Below are 19,770 nucleotides of genomic sequence, written 5' to 3' on the forward strand. Positions count from 1 at the left end.
GAGCACAGGTTCCCCTCCAGATCCTGTTTTCACTTCCTGTGGGTTGTACCCAGAATGGGATTACTGGATGTGGGGTAGTTCTATTTTTAACTTTCTGAGGAATTTCCAAACTGTTCTCCTGAGCGGCTGCACCAGTTTGCATTCCCACCAACAGTGCATGAGGGTCCCTTTTTCTCCACGTCCTCGCCAACATCTGTTGTCTCCTGAGTTGTTAATGTTAGCCGTTCTGACAGGTGTGAGGTGGTATCTCATCGTGGTTTTGAATTGTATTTCCCTGATGATGAGTCATGTTGAGCATCTTTTCATTTGTCCGTTGGCCATCTGGATGTCTTCTTTGGAGAAAATGTCTATTCAGTACCTGTTTTAAATCAGATTTTTTTTTTTTTTTTGCCATTGAGTTATGTGAGTTCTTTATATATTTTGGATATTAACCCATTCTCAGATATATGATTTGCAGATGTCTTCTCCCATTCTGTAGTTGGCCTTTTAATTTTGTTGATGGCTTCCTTTGCTGTGCAGAAGCTTTTTAAGTTTGGTGTGGTCCCACATGCTTATTTTTGTTTTTGTTGCTTTTGTATTTGATGTTGAATCCAAAAAATCATTGTCAAGAGGCTTACTTCCTACATTTCCTTCTAGAAGTTTTATGGCTTTAGGTCTTATGTTCAAATATTTAATTCATTTTAGTTGGCTTTTGTGTTTATGATATAAATAGGGGTCTGGTTTCATTTGTATGCATGTGGATGTCCAGTCTTCCCAACACCATTTACCGAAGGGATTGTCCCTGCCTGTTGTATGTTTTTGCTCCTTCGTCGTATATTAAGTGGCCATATAAGCATGGGTGTATTTCTGGGCTCTTGATTCCACTCCATTGGTCTGCGTGTCTGTTTTTAGGCTAGTACCAAACTGTTTTGATTACCACACCTTGGTAGTACAGTTTGGAATCAGGAAGTGTGATGCCTCCCGCTTTGCTCTTTGTCCTCAAGACTTCTTTAGCTATTTGGGGTCTTTTGCGCTTCCATACAATTATTAGGAATTTTGATCTTTATACTGTGAGAAATAGTAATCCTTAAAGCAAGGATTGTTCTAAGCAACTGAGATTTTCAGGAAGATGCCTCTGGCTTCAAGGTGGAGTACAGCTCGGTGGGGCTTCCGAAGGGGAGGGTCAGGTGAGTCAGGAAACTGGGGCACATTTCTGAGTGAGAGATGAACCTGGTTTGTGCTGGAGTCGGAGAGGGTCGGGAAGAGACGGCTGACCTGAGCCAGTAGGTGTAGACAGAGTTTGCATCCTAGGAGATGAACCACCGAGTTCACATAAACCCCTCTGTAAGGGGAGTGTTATTTTTACAGGGTGAGCGTGTTCATAAATACCGTTTCTCCCTAGAGGGCCGGGCATTGCACGCAGTGCCCTGGACAGAGAGGCTGTTTGTTGACTTGTTCCGGCAAGAACGTCAGCCTCTGTCTTCTGCCCACGAGTGCCTATAAAACACTGGGAATGAAAAACCTCACTCCAGGGCTCTGTTCAACAGCTCTGGAATCGGTGAGCCTCAGAATCAACGACGAGCATTCCTGGGCCCAGTCTCCAGGGTTTCTGGTTCAGTCAGTGTAGGGGAGAGCCTGACGATTTTCAAATCTTGGGTCTTGATGAGCGTCGTAGTGGGGACCATTTACAAAGCACCAGACAGGCATGCCGTGAACGTAGATCGTGTTTAACCATGTACCTGGGCATCTGTGGTCCAGTCCAGTTGACATATAAGATGCACCATCGTATGCATCCATACGTTTTTATGAAGAAGAAATGAAGTTTACGTTCCTGGGGTATGCCACGACTCTTGCTGTGAAGTGGGGTGGATAACCCGTCCAGTTTGTTCTTGGAGGTGCTAGTCAGATACGCAGTGGAAATCTTCAGCAGGAGCCTGGGAGGGACCCCCAGCTCCGCTCCTGCTCCACTGCCCAGCTCTGGCAGATTCCTAGTGGGACCGCACACTGGGTGGCTGTCTGCCTCTCCCCTCCCCCTTCTTCCCCACGACCTTGGCGCCACACCTGTCCCCAGATGGGGCAGCAGGGTGCTGACGCTCCCGTGTGCACCACTGACTGCTCAGGTTGCACCAGGTGTGGGATTTCCAGAAGGAGGATTCGTGTCTGCTGGCTGTTGGCTGACCTCGCAGACAGCCACAATGTGTCAGGAGGAGGCGTGGGGAGGAGGCGACCTGTCGGAGACGCTGTGATCCGAGTTTTGGGTCCCCCCAGACTCCTTGGCAATAAGCAATGCATGGCTCATTCACACGTTCCACTCCTGAAATTTCCACGGAAAAACGGTTGCGCACAAAAATCTTGTAGTTTCCCAGAGTAACCGTAGGGACGTGGATGGAGAGGCCGTGGAGCCAGAGGTGAGTCAGCTTCTGCCTGAACCGCAGAGGGGTCAGCCTGCAGGTGCGGGTGAAGCCTGCGGAGGCAGGACAGACTCAGTCCAGGCCCTGAGCAACAGTGCAGCCCAAGCCGTGGCCACAGGAGAGAACGTCAGGTCCGGTGATCAGGAGGTTCTCCTTGACCCTAAGGTGAAGCTGGAGGAGTCGTGGGTCTTGTATCTGGGGATGTGAGGTCGTGGAATTGGAGTCTTATGGGCCCTCGCTTCTGCAGGGGACGGATGCCAGCAGGAGGGGCTGGAGGTTGTGAGAACTGGCCGGTGAGGCTCGACCAGACACTCCCTGCACCCTGGTTTCCAGGATCTAATTTTACCTGTGTGTGGCCAGGCCAACAAAAGGTGCACTTGGGGCGGTGTCCGTTACCTGAATGGTTAGAGTTCTGTTATGGCCCCAACACAGCCAAAGCATCCATTGGTTTGAACCAAGGCAAAGACCGGAGAGTGTCTGACCTGCTCTCTGGCATTTCAGATGATGTCCATCCAGCAAGAGTTCACTGCAGACCTGGAAGAGAAGTCCCTGGGAATTCACATATTGTTTGTTCATGTCTCCATGTAATGAACCTCCCTGGGGGATGCCTCAGCCCGGGAAATAAATATGTCTCGTGTGCCTGGATAAATGGGGTTCCTGGTCACTGGAAGGACAGACCGGGCCTTCTGGGGGAGGACCTACCCAGCATCTTCCTGGAAGCACAGGGCAGCACCTGTGGTACCACACGTGGTCACGGGGCACATTGGACATCGATGCCCAGCCTGGGGGCAGTACCTCAGCCGGTCATCTGGGGCCGGAGTACATTTGTGTCCCAGTGAACCATTTGACCAGCAAACATTCACTGAGCACCCACTATCAGCCAGCAGTGCCCAGGTGCACGGGACACCTCTGTGAGCAGCCGTGCAACAGCGCCTACCCTCCACGGGGACACGGGTAGTTACAATAAACGCAGGTATCGCATGCTGGCACCTTGTTCCGTGTGCCAAGAAGGGAATGAGCTGGACCAACCACCAGGGGGCAGCCTCCCCCCAGCCTAGCTCATGCTCCTCCCTGGGGGTGCGGGTCCTGACAGCAGCTACCGCTGGGTTGGGCCGAGGCAATTTGCCAAGAGCGGATCCCAAGATCGTTGCCTGTCCTGATACAGGGGGACACCAGAGGGCCCTAGAAGGGGGCGCAGGACCCATGCCTCCCCCGCTGACCCAGTCCTCAACAGCCAGCTCCCCAACCCCAGAACCTGATCCCAGGCCAGCCTGGTGGGGCATGGGGGCAGGCAGACTGTCCTTCAAAGGTAGCCTGTCCCCCTCAACAGCCAGCTCCCCAACCCCAGAACCTGATCCCAGGCCAGCCTGGTGGGGCACAGGGGCAGGCAGACTGTCCTTCAAAGGTAGCCTGTCCTCTGTGCAAAGTGGGAGCCAGAAGTAAGCGGCTGTTCTCTTAGAGTTTTGTAAAGACATATTATCAGCGGCTATCTCCCTCAACTTTGGAGAGTTAATACCAGAAACATTGAGCAGATTTAAACACTTCCGGATACAGTTAAAGATCTGGAGTCAAACTTTTAAAACTAAAGTAACTTTGAAATGAGGTAACAGTCGGAACATTCAGTAAGGATCTGGATTAGCAAAGTGTGTCCCCAGGCTGGGATGGTCCTGAACACCTTGCCACCAAGAGCAGTTTCAAAGGAGGCAATTAGCAGCGAGCTGCGTCTGTGGCCCTTTAAACAAGACACAGGCAAGCTTAGCCGTTCCCTGTCATTCGACTACATTTCTGTGCACGTCTGACAACATGCTCCCCCTTGTCATTCTGTCTTTCTGGTCACGAGTCCCTCTGGTTTGCGCCGTCCGGGCATCTCAACGTGGGCGAAGCTGTGTTTCCACCCTGTTCTCATTCTCAGAGTGCACTGACTTTTCATTTCCTGACATTGGCTTTCTGTGCAACCCTGTTTTACCCAGCATGCAGAGCAGGGCCGGCTTAAACATTTACAGAGTTGTTTCTCCAAAGGGAAGCACGTGCTGGAAAGAAACACGATTTCACGAGATGAGACTGCAGTGGCAGTTGGGGGCTTCCCTGCAGAAGTGTTTTCTTGTCCAGAACAGTCCTGGAGGTCCAGTTGTGACATGGTATCTGGACAATTTCTGTCCACTCTGTGCAGAGAGGGTGGTTTCTGAGGGATCAGCATGACTGGGAACTGGCTGTTGTCTAATAAGCCCGACGTGAGAGACAAGGCAAGGGGCGGTACGCGAGGGTAGTTTCCCTTTACGTGTAAACACACACACATTTTTAAATCAGCGCATAATGGATTATACCATAATGCTGCTTTTTTTTTTTTTTTTAATGTTTATTTTTGAGAGGGAGAGAGCGAAAGAGTACAAGCGGGGAGAGGCAGAGAGAGAGGGAGACACAGAATCCGAAACAGGCTCCAGGCTCCGAGCTGTCGGCACAGAGCCCGATGCGGGGCTTGAACTCACGAGCCGCGAGATCATGACCTGAGCCAAAGTCGGATGCTCAACCAACTGAGCCACCCGGGCGCCCCATCACTTTTTTTTTTTTTAATGTTTTTATTTATTTTTGAGACAGAGAGAGACAGAGCATGAGTGGGGGAGGGGCAGAAAGAGAGGGAGACACAGAATCCGAAGCAGGTTCCAGGCTCTGAGCCATCAGCACAGAGCCCGATGCGGGGCTCGAACTCACGGACTGTGAGATCGTGACCTTAGCCGAAGTCGGACGCTTAACCAACTGAGCCACCCAGGCGCCCCACTTTTTTTTTTTTTTTTTAAGAAAAAAATGAGACGGGTGTTCTTCCACGTCCTTACACACATCCTGTCGTTCTTGGTAGAGATGCGTGACGCTGCAGGGAGGGGCTGCGCCACGATTTGCTAGGGTGTCCCTGGGTGGACATCCAGGTCGCCTCCACACCTCTGCCTTTGTTACAAGCACTGAACGTTTGGCTTCAGGGCCGCTGCCGGGAGAACGTGTGCAGCTGGATACCCGGAGTCAGGTTTCTGCAAGGCCGCCCCGTGAGGGTTTGCTTCACTTTCCGCCCCTCTTGCCTGCCTTGGCACCAGGGGCTGCTGCCTGCTACGTTCTTGCCAACCTGCCTGGGGAAAGCGACCCTATGGCTTTGATTTACCTTCCTCCTTCCTCCTCTCCGTCGTCGCGTCGCATCTTCCATGAACTGCCGTGAGCTCTTCGGGGAGTTTTTGACAACGCCCACCCCGCAGAGCTTTCTCGGTGAGACTGAGGCTTTGGCATCCCGCGGGACTTGCCAGGACGCGTTCAACTGAGTGGATCTTTTTCCAGGTTGCCGAGCACACACTGCATCAGGCAGGACACCGGAATTCTTACGCAATTCTTCTGTAATCCTGCGATTCAGCTGCCGTTCATGAGAATCTGGGACCGACGGTGAACTCACGTTTCCAAGGTTAATGTCCCGGTGGTATTAACCGCTAGATTTATTAGTATTAAGCGAAGGTGCCTATGCTGCGTAAGGAGTCTGCAGTGTTAATGAGGAAGGAACGGCTACCGGCCGAGTTGGATAACTTACTAACGCATAAAAAACCCAAAAAGCTTTGAGCTCACATTTTTCCTCTTCTGTCCCCAAAAAGGTCTTGCCTCATGTCCACTCTCAGGACGGAAATGACTTGCACAGCTGCTCTTCCTCCCTGGCGTGGTGTGTGTGTGTGAGTAATTTGTGCATTCATGTGTGTTACACCACACTGTTTGGGACACTGCCCAGGGAGGAGGCTGCAGGCATGGAGGGACCAAGGAGGGGGTGGTGGCCTGCAGGAAGACATGTCACAATGCCGGGAAGCCCGGGTGCGAAGCTGCTTGGGGGGGGGGTGGCATCCTCACAAACCTGCAGGGAGGTGGGCCACTTCCCCCACAGTGGGCCATGTGGACGGAAGAACAGAAGACCTTCCAGAATACTCTTCTCAGAGTGATGCCCTCAGGACGGCCGCGTGGCCCCGTGAAGAGCTGGGGGCAGGTTCCCACAAAGACAGATTGAATTTTCCACGAGCTGAGTGGGATGGAGATTTTGACTCAGATTTCATTTGATTTAGGGGGGAAGATGAGACATTTCTAGCATTCCCACGTTACTGGTTGCAAGTTCATTTTTACTACACAGAGAGAATGTGTCTTAGGCAGTTACTATGCATCCGAGGTATTAATCAACAGAAGATGCAAATGAATACAATATTTTTAGCGTTGTGAGCACATGGATAAATGGGTACCAGACCACTAGACAATGAGGGTTTGATTGAAACTTTGCATCTGGTTCCTATTAACTGAAATGGAGACAGAATACGCATTCAAGGTTTCCTGCCAGTTAATTTAAAAAGCAATTTGGAATTCATGGGCCTCAGCTGAAGTTTGGTTTCAGGGATCCCACGGGCCGTAACGAGCTGGCCAGCCTCCTAATTTCTTCTCCGTGTTGTAAAAGCAATAAGGACCACCTCTCGGACACGACAAGTGGCCTTCCACTGCCCATCCGTCAGACGCAGACCCCTATCTCCGTAACTGTTCCCCGCGGTGGGTCGCTGGGATGCAGTCGACTCTGTGCTGCTGGAAATAATGGCGGCCACACCTGGCTCCACGCTGCCACAAACCACCTCCAAGGGACTGCGGCATCTGCCCTCAGTGGGCCCGCCCCCCAGCAGCCCCAGAGAGCTGGCCACTGTCCTTACTTTCCACATCGGTTGGCAAAAGGCTGTATCGTTGCTCTGATTTATACTTTACAGTCACTGATGATTTTGAACACTTGCCCACGTGCTCATTAACTAGCTGTTTGGCTGGTGTTGTGAATCCACTTCAGTGGCAGCTGGCTTGCACATTTTAATCACTTCCGACACAGAAGCCCATTTCCCTAGACCCTATCTTGTCTTCTCACACGATGGGAATGGAAACCTAAGATTTTCAAAGAAAGGAACCCGCATTTTAGAACAGCTCCTTCCCAGGATGCGCCCAGGTGTTCCCATGCCCACTCTCCTCTGCTGCTGTGGCTGTGGGCTCCTGGCCCTCTTGTGGCGCCTGGGGCCTCCCCGGGGTCATCTAAGAAACCAAATTCCCATACGAAAGTAGGGGTTTAAATGCAGCGTACTTTAATTTATTTTTTAAATGTTTATTTATTTTTGGGAGAGATGAAGCATGAGCAGGGGAGGGGCAGACAGAGAGGGAGACACAGAATCCAAAGCAGGCTCCAGGCTCTGAGCTGTCAGCACGGAGCCCGACGTGGGGCTTGAACCCATAAGCTGTGAGATCATGACCTGAGCCGAGGTCAGATGCTTAACTGACCGAGCCACCCAGGCGCCGGTATAGTGCGTTTGGAGACTCATTTTTAACTGGTTAACAATGCAACCAGCAGGGAAGACAAACCAAGTAAGCTAAGCTGTTTAGAAGGCTGTTGAAGAAGTTGGGACTTGTCTGGTGGGTTTAGAAAGGACGCCTGGATGAGACCACTGCTGTATCTGAGTGTGTGGTTGTCACCTTCTGCAGCCGTAGGGAGAACAGAGACAGCACTGGGCCCCAGCTTCCTCCGAACGGTCAGTTTTGGCATCGACTTGGCTGAACTACAGTCCCCAGCTACTCAATTAAACACTCATCTAGGTGCTACTGTGAAGGTGTGTTGCAGGTGTGATTAAAGTCCCTCATCAGGTGACGAAGTAAGGAGGATTAGCCTAGAAGACGTGGGTGGGCATGATCCAATCAGTTGAAGGGCCTCGTGAGCAGAGCGGAGGCTTCCCTGAGGAAGAAGAAATTGCGCCCTGGACAGACCGCGGCCTCAGCCCATGCACACACATTCCTGCCCTTCCACACAGCCTGTCCAGCAGAGTTCACACTCACCTGGTCAGACTCCAAGTTCATGTAAATCAGTTCCTTGTGACGGCCCTCTTAATGTGTACCTCCTAGCGTCTCTTTGTCTGTGGTTGGGCCCTGGCTGACACGCTCCCGGCACCCTCGTCGCCTGCCTCCCCCCGCCTCCGCTCTGAAAGCACCCTCCCCACATCCACCCTCTCGTTTCCCTGGAGTCACAAGGGCAGACACAGCAGAGAGAAGGGTCAGTTACTGTAAGGAACATAAACCAGAGGCATCGTAAACGTTTCTTCCTCTCTCCCTCCCATCCAACATTTCATTATGAAAATTGTCAAACTACAGAAAATGTGAAAAGTTTGTAGTTAACACCTCTTCAACCCGCATTCTACCATTGACGTTTTATTACACTTTCATCTGTTACACATTCACCCGTGTGTTCCTCTACTTGTCCATCAACCTTATCTTCCTGATGCATTTGAAAACAATTTGCTGACATTACTGGCTTTCTTCCTCAGTACCTCAGCATGTACATCACGAATTAGAATTTAGTATTTGCATGGAGCTCTTTTGAGGAAAATTTTATAGAATTAAATGCATAAATCTTAAGTGTACTTTTCAATGAGTTAAAAAAATTTTTTTTCACGTTTATGTTTGAGACAGAGACAGAACGTGAGTGGAGTAGGGGCTGAAAGAGAGGGAGACACAGAATCTGAAGCAGGCTCCAGGCTCTGAGCTGTCAGCACAGAGCCTGACGTGGAGCTTGAACCCACGGACCGTGAGATCATGACCTGAGCTGAAGTTGGACGCTTAACGGACTGAGCCATGCAGGTGCTCCTCAACGAGTTTTAACAACTGCATTTACCTGTGTGACCCGAACTTCATCAACAGGATATTTACATCACCCCAAAGTGTTCTGCATTCCTCACCAGTCAACCCTTGACTCACCTGAGAATCGAACCCTGGGCTGATTCTCTTTTCCTCCAGAGATATAGTTTCTTTGTTCAAGAAATTAATCAGTATGGAATCATAAAATGTGTGCGCCTCTGTGGCTGGCTTCCATGCGCCATAATATTTTTGAGATTCATCCATGTTGTTGGATGTACCCATTGTTTGATCCGTGTTGCAGCTGAGAAGCATTTTGTTGTGTGACTGTATCACCGTGTACATTCTGTTGACGGACGGCTGGGTTGTCTTTGTCCATTACAAGTAAGGATGCTGTGAACATTCCTGGATGGGTCTTTCTGTGAATATAGGATTTTCATCTCTTGGGTTAGTATCTAGGATTGAACGTGCTGTATCATCTGGTAGGTTTACGTTGAGTTTTCTGTGAAGCCGCCAGAACTTTCTCAGGGTAGATTTACACTTCCACCAGCAGTGCTGGGGGTGGGGGGGGGGTTCTGACTGTGCTGTATCATCACCGTTTGATATGGTCAGTCTGTCATGTTTAGCCATTCCAGTGAGTGTGTAGCAATAGCCCTTTTTGGCTTTAATTTATGCTTCCCTGGTGACTAATGATGGTGAGCCCTTTTTCATGGTAACATTGTCTTTTGATCATGTGCTTACAAACCCCTGAATCCACCCCAGCTTTGTTGGGGCATCCTGGAGAGCTTGTCAAGTTACATTGTGAAATTCTGTTTTAAGCAGTGTCTTCATCAAGCCTAGGTGGGATTCTTGACTCCGGTGGGGAATCTGGAGGCAAAGAGACTTACACAAATTCCAAGTACCCAGCAGAAGTGGCATCCTAAAAGGGCAGCAGAGACCAGGTCTGCAGTTGGGTGAAAGGAAGATGAGTAATGGGGCCAGTAGGATCATGGGGACAATGTGATCATGGGGGCCATTGAGATTATGAGGGGGCAATAGAATCATGGAGCCAGTAGGACCATGGGGCCAGTGGGATCATGGGGACCTTTGGGATCATGGGGGGCAATAGAATCATGGAGCCAGTAGGACTATGGGGCCAATGGGATCATGGGTGGGGCAATAGAATCATGGGGCCAGTGGGGTCAATGGGATCATGGCCAGTGAGGATCATGGGTGCAGTGAGGACAATGGGGACTAACGAGGTCATTGGTCCTGAGAATTATGGGTCTTTTGTCCACTTCTGTGTATCAGCAGTGGGTTATGTAGGGGTGTTTGGGCTGGACTAACTATGCAGGGACATTTGTCCAATTATGGCAACAGATTTTTTCTTATGAATTAATACCTGATACTCCTGTAAGAAAAATATTGAGCCTTTTCCTGTCATACTGACTGTAAACACTCCCCCATTCTGATGTTTAAGATTCCAGCTTCTTGTGTCGTGATTCCCGGGGTTGGGGTGAACGATGATGGCGGTCTTCAGATGTTGACGCATAACTTCTCACGTATCTGTCACTCTGCCATTACTGACCACTGTGACAGGGCCAAGGCTTTAGCTTAGAGAGATAAATGTGACCGTCATTCAGGAAGACTGAGGCTTTAAGGTCAACGGTCGCAGAGCTTTAGGCTGAGAAAATGCTTGCACGGAGAAGGACTTGCGAACGACTCCAGGTCCTTCACCTGCAGAGGACCCAAGCCACCTGCTCCCACCAAAACACATTATGCAAATCTGGGCTCTTACAAAAGCTACAAAATGAGGGGTGATTTGTATATTTTAAATGGATTTTGTTAGGTGAGATTCACTAGACTCTTCATTCGAATTTCAAGTTCTTCCCCAGTCAAAACATAATTTGATCGTCAGAAATTGGTCAGGTGACTCAGTCCATCAGGCAGGCACAGACTCAGCAGGAACAGTACCTTCCTCCCCCAGGAGACACAACAGCGAAAGCCAGCGAGCGAGCTGGGGACACCTGGGTATTGGTCCTGCGTGGCGGGCAGAGCCACATGGGGGTGAAATGGACTGGAGGCTTGTGTTCCCCTAAGATTCACAGGTTGAAGCCTGGCCCCCAGCATGACGGGGTTAGGAGGTGAGGCCTTTGGGAGGTGAGGAGGTCTGGGGGATGCAGACCCACGAACGGGGTTAGCGTCCTCATCAGAGGCTCTGGAGCCTTCCATTGTGTGAGGACCCAGTGGGAAGACGGCCACCGTGAACGGGGAGGCGGGTTCTTTCTCACCAGACGAGGAGTGGGCCCCACCTTGATCTTGACTTCCCACCCAGAACTGTGGGGAGTAAATGTCTGCTGTTGAAGCCGCTGTGGTGTGATGCTGTCACGGCAGCCTGAGTGAAGACAGGGGCTCATTTGGGTCCCAGCACTGGCTACCCTGCTGGGACTGAGGGCCTTTGTGAGGGCAAAAGTGACCGTCTCATCCAGCTCGGGTGGCCATAACACACACCCCAGACTGCATGGTTCAAACAACATGGGTTTATTTCTCTCAGTTCTGGAGGCTGGAGGTCCCAGATCAGGTGTCCCCCAGTCTGGTTCCTCACTTGCTGTAGCCATCTCCTGCAATGTCCCCTCATGGCAGGGAAAGAAAGAAGTTCTCTGGTCTCTTCTTGTGAAGACACTAATCCCATCATGGGCCCCACCCTCATGACCTCATCTAAACCCAGTTACTTCCCTAAGTCCCCCCTCCAAATACCATCATGCTGGGGGCTAGGGTCTCAACGTATAAATTTTGAGAGGACACAATTCAGTCTATAGTATTCTGCCCCCCAAATCTATGTAATCCTTGCCTGCAAGATACCTTCATTCCATACCACCTGCCCCTAGAGTCTTAATTCATTCCAGCACCAACTCTCAACTCTGACTCTGGAGCCCCCTGTAAGTCGGATGTGGGGTATACCTGAGGTACAATTCATCCCGAAGCAAAGTTCCCCTCCAGCTGTGAACCAGTGACACCAGACAAGTTGCATGAGATGGGCCGAGGATGGCCGTTCCCATTCCAGAAAGGGAGCTCCTGGAACGAAGGAAGGAGTGATGAGTCCCAAGCAAACACAAAACAAAAGAAGGCAGATTCCAGTATACCACAAGGCTTAAGAGTAATCCTCTTTGGTTTGACGCTCTGCCTTCTCGACCCACTGGGGTGGCTGATTACAAGAGACGTATTATCAGAACTGGCTCCCATGGTCATGGAGGCTGAGAAGTCCAGGACCCGCAGTCGGCAAGCTGGAGACCCAGAAGGGCCGATGGCGTGCCTCCAGTCCGGGTCCCAGTTAGAAGGCGAGGGATGACCATGTCCCAGCTCAAAGGCACAGAGAGAAAATTCTCCTTCAGTCCACCTTGTGTTCTGTTCAGACCCTCAACTGATTGGCTGAGGCCCACCCGCACTGGGGAGGACAGTCGGCCTTACTCAGTCTACAGATATAGATGCTGATCTCCTGCAGACACTTCCCAGACACACCCACAATCTTGTTGGGCCACGTGTCTGGGCACCCCAGTCTGGTCCTCACTTAAAACTAGGCATCATGGTCACTGGCCAACTGACTGACGGGCACGGAGGCTCTCCGGGGCTGTGGAGAATGTAAAGCAGGGCACCCCCAGCTAACCCTCTGAACCTTCCAAATCCACTAGGTCGGTTTCTCAGGGCAGGGGCAGCTGTAGGGTGTGTGAGGAGGAGGGCATGGCATGGGTGGGGTGGGGAGACATCAGCAGACTCTGCCCCCGACCTGGAGCTGCCACCACCCCTGCCGGGCCTCCTCCCACGTCCCCTGGCTCGGACACCAGCCGGGTCAGGATGAGATGAGTGAACAAGAGAAGCCACAGCAGCCAGCTTCTCCCCTCGGTGGCGTGTGTGTCCTTCACCCATTACCACACTGGAGCCTGCTCATAGGCTGGGGAGGGACCAGACGCGAGCCTGGCCTGGCATTCCCTGCAGTCTCAGGAGGCAGCCGGCCTGTGCTTCCCCGGGCAGACGAGGGCCGGATAAGAGGGCCAGAGAGGGCCAGACGTGTCTTAGGGACGCGTGTTACGATGTGCCGCGTCCTTGTGCTGTCCCCCTGGGACTTCCTTCGTGCCCTCCTGTGTCCTCAACTAGCATGTCGCCCCATCAGGGCAGCGGCGACAGCTTTACACACTGCGGGGTCCCCACATCATTTTACATCCTCGATCAAGGATATTTGTCACTTGCACTTTTTACTGGATGTGGACTCGTCATGGCTTCTTCTCAGCCCAGCTGCCAGGATGTGGGTGGCTTCATACAGGTTAACTTCTGTTTAAAAGTCAACAACAGCGGAGAAGGAAGGCCCAGCAGGTGTGAGAGCAGCGCCGATTGAAGTGAGCCACCAGGGCACACGGGCAGGCGGGGAAGTGGTCTGAATTCAGAACTCTGCCTCCTCCGTTGCTGCAAAATTTCCTGCAAAATGTGAGTGATGCCTGCGGCTCTCACTCCACTGGTCCGTCAGCCTGCTGGTCTGCCTGGGGGCGTCTGCCACATACACAAGTAGAGAGGGTATATGAGGGACTGGGAGTTCCCGCTGCAGCAGAGAGGTCATGGTGCCTGCCCAGCCCCTTGATCGCAGAGACCCGTGCCCAGCTCCTGCAGATGCTGGTGGCCCTGCCTGCTGGGAGGCACCTGAATCCGAGGTAGGCCTGTCGCCCAGGGTCAGGAGCTGGCAGCCAGGACTCCAGCTCAGGGCCCTCGGGTGGCTCATGATCTCTCTGATGTCCTAGGTGCTACTCAGGAACCCGGCCCTCCCGATTCTTGCACTGGAGTCAGCTCTGGGGGACCCAACCAAGACACCCACAGTCTAGACTCAGACATTAGCAAGGTTCTGCCTCAGGTGGTTCATCTCTTCCCTTTCTTCTGTAGCATTTTTGAGCAATTCCCAGACGTTATGAAATGACATTACATTTATGGATCCACTCCAGAGGAAAAGTGCACCAGCCTCCTGGCCATGGTCCCCCCCCAGCCCCATCAGCACAGGTTTGTTGCCTTCCGTCTCACCCCCCCCCCCCCCCACCAGCACGGACTCCCATGCGATTCCCATGTGCATCATCAGCAGACAGACTGGGCTCATGCCCGCCCGTTTACCGCTGTTTCGCTCTTAGTGGGTAAACCCAGGGCTTCAGACTGCAGGCAGGAGTGAAGAAATGTGGGAGGAAGATTCCTTTGGAAAGAAACAGCCTTTCATTAGACCAGAGAAATCACGCCCGTAGTGGGCAAGTGGCCGTAAGAGACGCAGAATACAGGAATTGGCACCCAGGGTAGCGTTCAAGGGCTTCGTCTGGCGGGGCCAGGTCCCCTCTGCGCCCTCAGGCCCTGGCCACACAGCATGGCTTCCTGTCTCTTCCAGCACAGCTGAGCATTGGTTCCAGGGAAAGGCAGGTTTTCTACATCTTTCCTTCGCTTGATGGGAGAGGTGAGAACACGGGCTGGGCTCATGTGGTGCCCATACTTGCTGGCCACGGAGCCTGCACACGGCAAGCCTGGGAGCAACGAGAGCCCCTGAAGCTCCCTGGGGAGCCCTGAGAGTAGGCCAGATGCTCATCACACCTTATTCCCACCAGAAACCAAGCAGGAAGAGGGAGGGGAAGCGATCTCCACTTCACAGTTGGGAAACTGAGGCCAGGGCCTTATTGACGGGGGCTGAGTCGCTTGTGGTGCTGGGGGGTCAGCTTCTGAAGCATTCACTTGGAAGCCTCGCTGAGGCCGCCTCCCCCAGGGAGGGCTGGCCGCCCGTCAATGGGGGGGGGGCCTTGTGTGGTGGGTGGCTTGGTGCACCCGCGAACTTTGGGGCGTTCCTCACTGGCTCTGGGCGTCACGTGCATCAGAGCCTGGCGACAGGGGCCTCTCTGCAGAGCTGCCGCTGGAGGGGGGACAGTTGAATGAGGGCTGTGTGTTTGCTCTGCTGCTGATTTACAGCCCTTGGTCACATGGCTCGTCATCATGACCCACAGCACTGCAGGAAGGCATCAAAGGAGGGTCGTCATAAAGGCAAAGCGAGCGTCACCACAGGCGTCTGGGCATCTGGGAAGTCGCCTGGGGACAAAGGCCATGGTGAGGACTAGCATTGTCCGAGGGCCTCTGGGTGCACAGGGCGCCAGGGGCCTGGGGCTGCCCTAGGGAGGAGCTGCCCCAGCCCAGCAGGTGCAAAGGCCCCACCCACCGTTCACAGGGCAAGAGCGGAGAAAACCAGAGAGGCAAATTTAGATAAAAAAGGAAGAGATTAACTCTGAAAACAACAACACAACTTGGTCCCTGAGCAACAAGCTGATGGTGGGTTCAGGTGGGAGGCAGAGGACAAGCACTCTGTCTGAGGACTCAGGACCCGGAACTGCCACCCCGCCCTGGGGAAGAGCCTTGAGGCCCTGGGTGCAGGGACCCAGCGAATACCTGAGCCTCTCTCTGTACAGCCTGCTTGCTTGGAGAGGGTGCTGCTGGTCTCTGGGCCTGGAGGAAGGGCCCGGAGCATGTCCCTGGGAGTCATGGAGGGCTTTATTCTCTGTTCTGCAGATTAAAATACATCACTTTTTTAAACTGCCACTCTTTGCCGTCTTTAAGGCCAGCTTCACCAGAGTGACAGATGCCATCTGTTATGGGCTGAATTGTGGCCCCTCAAAAATCCACATGTTGAGTCCTAACCCCCAGTGCCTCAGAATGTGGCTGTGTTTGAGATAAGGTCTTTGCAGAGGTGATTAAGAGTAAATGAGGTCTTGTGTGTGGGTCCTAATCCCACACGACTGGTGTCTTTATAAAGAGATGAGGACACAGACACACACGGAGGGATGACCACGTGAGGATGCAGGGGGAAGACGGTGTCTACATGGTAGGACAGGGGCCTCAGGGGACACCAGCCCTCCCCACACCTGCCTCCCATACTTCCCGCCTCCAGGACCGGGACAGAACAGTCTCTGTTGTCAGGCACCCCGTCTGTGGTGTTTGTTACGTCAGCTCGCGCTGGCTGATACACCGTCCAACCAATACACTGTCCTGCAGGTGCATTTCCGTGAGCCAGTGTTCTGCCTTCTCCATGAAGCAGGGGACCCAGGTCCCAAGACGTCTGGTCCCACTGAGCTGCCCGTGGGTATCCACCCAGCCTGCCAGCGATGGGTCCTTTTGATTATTCTCTTTTATGTGATTGTGTGTCACATAATTTGTTAGCTGGTAATGAGTTCTCCATTTTTGTGACTAGACCCCGGGTTTTGGAGCAGCGGCATTGGCAATATTAGTTTTGCTGCTCAAGGCTGATGGGATTTTAAAACGGACATGTAATGTTGATGGTAAAGGTCTGATTCCTTTCAGGCAGTTTGAAATAATAAAAATGGCCTTTTACTGCCTTGCTGGGCCTCTGGCTGTCCAAGGCCTCTTTTTAGGTCAAGAAAGGCAAAATCATAGGCAAATCCAGAGCAGACAAGCATTCCAATCGTTGTGTGAATGGAGTTAAGCCCCTTAGTTGGGGTCTTCGGGGATTTATTACACTCATGGGTCCCAGAGAGGGAGGTCTGGCTTGCCCAGAGGGCCACACATATTGGTGAAAGCCAGATGAGCTTGGCTGGAGGAAAATCAGGTCAAGTGAGGATGGGTCCTGGGTAGGGCAGCCATGGCACCTGGCAAGTGTGTTATTGGCTACCCCAACCCTGTGCAGGTCAGCAGAAGGGGAGTGCAGAACGGGGGTCCTCCTGAGACTCACCGCCCAGGCACACATCGAGAGGGAGGGGTGCCGTTGAAGGCTCACTCGGAGAGTGGGTGTGTGAGAATGGCTGCGTTACACCTGGCCCTTCCATAAGCACACAGGTCGCTCTTGAAAACCCAGTCACTGGGAGAAAGCTGTTCAAGGAGAAATATTTCCATTAATTTTAGTGGTGAACGTATGAGACGTTCCATCCTAGCCCAAGCGATCAGACAAGTTTCTCAGAAAAATATGTCAATCAGACAGCGGAAACAAGTTTATATGAGTAATAAATAATCAGCTGAAGCAAGTAAATGGAGTCTGTACATAAAATACAGCCGAATGCAGCTTTATTGTCCTGGGCAAAGGATCAAGCAAGGATTTGATGTGCGTGGGGTGGCGAAGGGGGCTGTGGGAGAGTTGCCTGTCCATGAGTTTCTTCAATGATTTTCCAAAATTTTTGTCTCATGGGTATTTTTCACTCACACTGTTCTTTACAAATAAGGTTATTGTGCAGAAAAGCAGTTACATGCAAAATAAAGGGTGTACACCAGAGCTGGGCATAGCCCAGAGCACCCGACACAGGAGGGTGACCGGGAGGTTTGTCTCCTGGTCCCCTTTCCCTGGCCCTCACACATAGGGCAAAGCTTTTGGGTTCATCCAACATGGTGTACTGGCCAAGCTTGTTCCGCGTGATGTTCTTGGACCGGAAACTGAGCAGGTGCGGACGAAATTGTCGGATGTGTTGTGTCTTCGATTGAAACTACAACGTTAAGATAACACTTCTTACCATGTATTGATTGAGTGTGTTTTAGGGAGAAAAGGCAGTATACCAAAAAGCAAAGTCACATGTTCCCAGTGTCCTTGGGGGATAGTGTAGAAGTAGGGACCTGCAGATTTGGGGTTGAGACTTGGCTGGTGGTGACTGATTCTTTCTTGGCAAAGCTGTGCTTCCTGTAACAGGTGGACAGGTTTAGAGTTGGTTTGTTGGTTTTCCCTGGTCAGTACCTAGCTCACAACCTGCTCCCGTGTCGATAACCATGGGCGCTTGGGGCTCTCGAACTTCATCTTGCTGTTCCCTGCTCCATCCATCTTTCCCCATCTCCCTGATTCGTTTACCTGTGCCTATCTCATGGCATTGAATGTATTTAGTTCAGCATCTTCTGTTGGGAGAAGGTGGACTCTGAGAGGCAGAAGCATCTTGTTACTGGTTCGCATGAGAGAGAACATCAAAAGGAAACAAGTTTTTTATTCCTTTTTTGGTGGGTTCTTTTTTTAAAATTTGGTTTAAAGAACCAGATTTTTAAAAAATGTGTATTTATTTTTCAGAGAGAGAGAGAGAGAGACAGAGACAGAGACAGAGACAGAGTGTGAGCAGGGGAGGGGCAGACAGAGAGGGAGACACAGAATCCGAAGCAGGAGCCAGGCTCCGAGCCGTCAGCACGGAGACCGATGCGGGGCTCAAACCCACAAACTGCAAGATCATGACCTGAGCTGAAGTCAGACACCCAACCGACTGAGCCACCCAGGAGCCCCCAGATTTTTTTTAAGATCACATGATGAATCTTTTTCACTAACATCTGCCCAGCTATTCTGTTGATGTACGTAAAGAACTAGAGACAAGCTTTCCTGAAGTCCAGAAAGTGAAAATATGTGATAAATGTGTAGAGAACGTATAGACCAGACAGCAAGAAAACTCAGCATCAACGCTCGCACACCCTGGGAGGGCTCAGGTGGTGGCAAGGTTGCCGGTGCTCCTGGGGAGCAGAGAAAGTTCCAGAATGCCTGGTATGAGAGCCTCATCCAAACCTTCTGGGATCACTTGACAGAAACAATGAGGTTATCAACTCTAACTTGACTTCTGATGGTGTAGTCACTCGTGTCCATGGCAGGTGGACCACCAGCTAGAAAACATCCCATGGGGGCATGGTTCTCAAACCAGACACCTGGGAGAACCCTGGAGGGCTGGTTTATAGCACAGACCCTGGGCTCCCCTCTGGGGCTCCCACTCAGCAGGGGAGGAGCAGGCTGGTGTTCTCCCATGAAGCACACATACACCTTCTCCCTCATGTGCCTCTAGCCTCTGGACCTTGGCAGGCGGGTGAGCCCAGTAAGGACGGTTCTCTGCACCCGACACAAGCCTACCCAAGAAACAGTTTTTGAAAAAACTTAAGAAAGGTTTGCAAAGTGGAAGACTGGAAAAACAGACTGACCCCTGACTGTGTGTTTCTGGAGAGCAAGGCTGTCATTGGTGCCCAGAGTTGCCTATGACAGGGAGAAGCTGGCTGCACTCCCAGGGCGAGTTCCAACATCACGGAGCAGAGAGGGGCCAGGACAGCCGGACGCAGGGGCCTCGCCATGCTCGCTGGAGGAGGCAAGGTGGTGGCGTCAGCCAGGCGCCACACGGCCAGGGAAAGTTCTGGCTCCACGGGACCGAAGGCTCGTCTGGACTTCTGTCTCCAAACCCTGCTTTGGTCTGAATAATGTGCCATATTTATTTCCCAGCACAGCCGAGACAGCCTAGTGAGAAGACAGTCTTGCTTTATTTCTGGAACTTAGCAGAGCTGGGGCCACGGGTTCGGGGCAGCATCTTGAGCTGCTTCCACCTTCCCCTGTTGGATGGGCCATGTCCCCCTGCGCTCTGCCCCACCTGCTACCCCTGGGGCTGCAGGGAATGAGTCCCAGAATGCTGAATGGGGCAAGGGCGGTTTGGGGGGGACGGGCAAGGTCAGGTAACAATTGTGGGGATGTGTGCACAGAAAGGAGAACGTTCATTTCGAGGTGTATCCTCACTCTGTCTCACCTGGGCAGCCTGCTGAGCCCAGACAAGCGGACTTGGGGCTCTGTGGTTGTCCTGCGGTGAGCACCTCTCTGGTGCCTTGTCACTGAGTGAGACCCTGACACAGCCACCTGCTTCACTTAGCGTGGGGTCTCGGTGATGGCCCTTCCTCCCCAGCGCAGCCCGTGGGTCACCTCAAACATGCTCGTCCTTTGGACTGCGTGCAGCTGGGTCGGTGCTGTCTC

At 52.2% G+C, this 19,770-nt stretch overlaps 1 protein-coding gene across 1 annotated transcript in view; it reads left to right on the forward strand.

Annotated features, from left to right (window-relative positions):
* Nucleotides 1-19,770, forward strand: part of NXNL2 (nucleoredoxin like 2) — a 221,855-nt gene that overhangs the window by 50,328 nt on the left and 151,757 nt on the right. The gene's annotated exons all lie outside the window — the stretch shown is intronic.

Source organism: Leopardus geoffroyi, chromosome D4 (assembly GCF_018350155.1).
Source record: "Leopardus geoffroyi isolate Oge1 chromosome D4, O.geoffroyi_Oge1_pat1.0, whole genome shotgun sequence".
Classification (NCBI taxonomy): Eukaryota; Metazoa; Chordata; class Mammalia; order Carnivora; family Felidae; genus Leopardus; species Leopardus geoffroyi.